The sequence below is a fragment of the Sinocyclocheilus grahami genome, unplaced genomic scaffold, assembly GCF_001515645.1.
Source record: "Sinocyclocheilus grahami isolate Dianchi unplaced genomic scaffold, SAMN03320097.WGS_v1.1 scaffold730.1, whole genome shotgun sequence".
In the NCBI taxonomy this organism is placed as follows: Eukaryota; Metazoa; Chordata; class Actinopteri; order Cypriniformes; family Cyprinidae; genus Sinocyclocheilus; species Sinocyclocheilus grahami.
The window spans coordinates 450,961-453,483 of record NW_015505909.1 but is presented as its reverse complement, the minus strand read 5'-3'; positions in this window follow the sequence as shown (position 1 = coordinate 453,483).

Here is a 2,523-nt window from a genome sequence, read left to right as displayed (position 1 = left end):
AGACTAAATGTGAACATGCAAAAAAAAACCCAAAATGAATAAAAATAGCGAAATGCAAACTCAGAATATGACATCCCATTTTTTGAACCAATGTCTTTGCTGCTGACCTTCGGTGATTCAATTCAACCATATACTAATAAACGAAAATGACTTAACATTTGTATTTTGTTTCTTTTTTTATTATTATTGCCGAAGAGTATTGAACTTTCTTCTCCTGCATCGTATTCTTCGTGCAATCCAGAATGGCAGCACAATTGAAAGGCTTGTTTGAGCTGCACCCTCTACTGTACAGACGTGAATTTGCATTTCGTGCAGTCTGAGGCTTATTAATTTCACTTTTGGTGTGAAAGGGCTTTTTACATTTGCCAAAAGTAGAAGTTTTTATATATGAACAAACAAGCAAGCCCAGCCTAGATGAGAAAAAGTAACACAAAAGTAACGTAACGCATTACTTTCCATAACAATAACTAAGTAACATAATTACTTACTTTTTTAGGGAGTAATGCGATATTGTAATACATTACTTTTAAAAGTAACTTTCCCCAACACTGTGTATAATGAATAAAAAATGCCAAAGATTCTGCACCAAGTCGCTAGTAGTAGGGAAAGTTATAGGGAAAGTTTCTAAAAAGTGCATGTACAACATTAGTAGTCCTGCAACATTAAGCGTAGAGGTAATTTGCAGTATTGAGATTAAATTAAATATGAATTGTTGGATCCAAATAGAGGTGTGTCCTTGTTCCAGGCCATGTCATCCAAATCTCACTCCAGCCAGCCAATCCATATTTCTATGTAATAAAGTGACAGGGTTGTCAGCTTTTGCAACCCTGGTACTGCAACAGAGTTTATCTTCTATAATAAAATATTTTGATGACAGTAGCTGTGGTTAAGTACCCTCTGCATATAGCCAACAGAAATATTTACATCCTAGAAATTATCATGTCAGCGTTGTTTTGCTGTAACTCGTAGCGTGTTTGCAAGGTTTTTTCAAGTTAGTTATTAAAACTCTCAAATTCAAATTCAAATGAGCTTTATTGGCATGACTTGCACAGTATTGCCAAAGCATTGTCCATTACATGAATAAGGAATAAACAATTACATAATACATAAACAAAACAACAATAGATATGTAAAATAATTAAGTAAATAAGTATGTGTACTTTCTCTCTTTTTTTTCACAAACAAGAAAAATATTAAAGACATTGTTAAAAAGAAAGAAAAAATAATAATAATTAAAAAAAAATTAAACAATTGCACAACAGTACATGTAAGAAATGCTCTTGCTTCAGTTCTGTCCACTGGCTGACAGTCTTAGTGTGTGACAGGCTGATACATATCGTGCTGCTGTGGGGATCATTTTGGAATCTTCCCCTAAAATGTGACTTAATTTTTCTGTATTTGGTAATGCCATAAAATGTGGTTTAATTTGTAGGAATTTGGGGAAATGTGCAGCTCTAATGTTGTGATAGTAATCACAGTGCAGTAAGAAATGTTCCTCTGTTTCCAGCTCTTTCTGTGAGCACAGTGAACACAGTCTCTGTTCCCGCGGCTGCTATCTCTGTCGGTGTCGTCTTCTCTCTATAGCCAGACAGTGAGCCACTCAGTCTGTATTTTGTTAGTGTCTTTCTTTATTTGTGATCTTTTGCACAGCTCACACAGGTATTCTGCTGGTTTGTAGTCTCTTTTCAGGTCTAAATACAGCTCCATCTTCTTTTGTAATTTGGTGGCATCTTTCCAGTAAGCAATGTAATTGTGTTTTTGTAGCTGTGTGATGTGGTTGGGCCGGATTGTGCTGTGCTGGTTTGGGTGTAGTGTGAGCACCAGCTGTAAAAGGGCACTCTTCTGCAGGTTCTGCTCCTGCCACTGCAGGGCTACAGTCTGGTAAGAGCTCGCGTCACTGCGTCTCAGGCGCTGGTGGAATTTCACAGCTCTCTTTTGAATACTAATTAATAATGGGTATTGTCCTAATTCAGCTCTGCACGAGTTGTTTGGGGTTGCTCTGTTTACTTTTAAGATGCTTTTACAAATTTGGGTATGCATAATTTCAATTTCTTCTTTTTCCCATTTGGAGAAATCTTGGGTTTTTAGGGGTCCTCATATCTCACTGCCATAAAGAGCGATGGGTTCGATGATTGCTTTTAGGATTTTTAGCCAGGTTTGAATTGGAATTTCAAATTGAGTTGTATTTTTGATCATGTAGAAGACTCTCAGTGCCTTTGCTTTCAGTTCATTCACAGCCAGATTGAAGTTCCCTGTTGAGCTGATTTTTAGTCCCAGATAGCTGTATTCATGGGTGTGTTGGAGGACCTGGTTTCCCGCTCTGAAAGTGTGTTTATTTTCCTTACACCTGGGTCTCTTTTGAAAAATCATTATTTTTGTTTTTGCTAGATTGATTTTAAGAGCCCATGTTTGACTGAATGTCTCTATGATGTCGAGGAGCTGTTGTAGTCCCTCTTTTGTTTTTGACAGAATGACTAAATCATCTGCATAGAGGAGACATTTGATTTCTGATTCAGTTAGGGT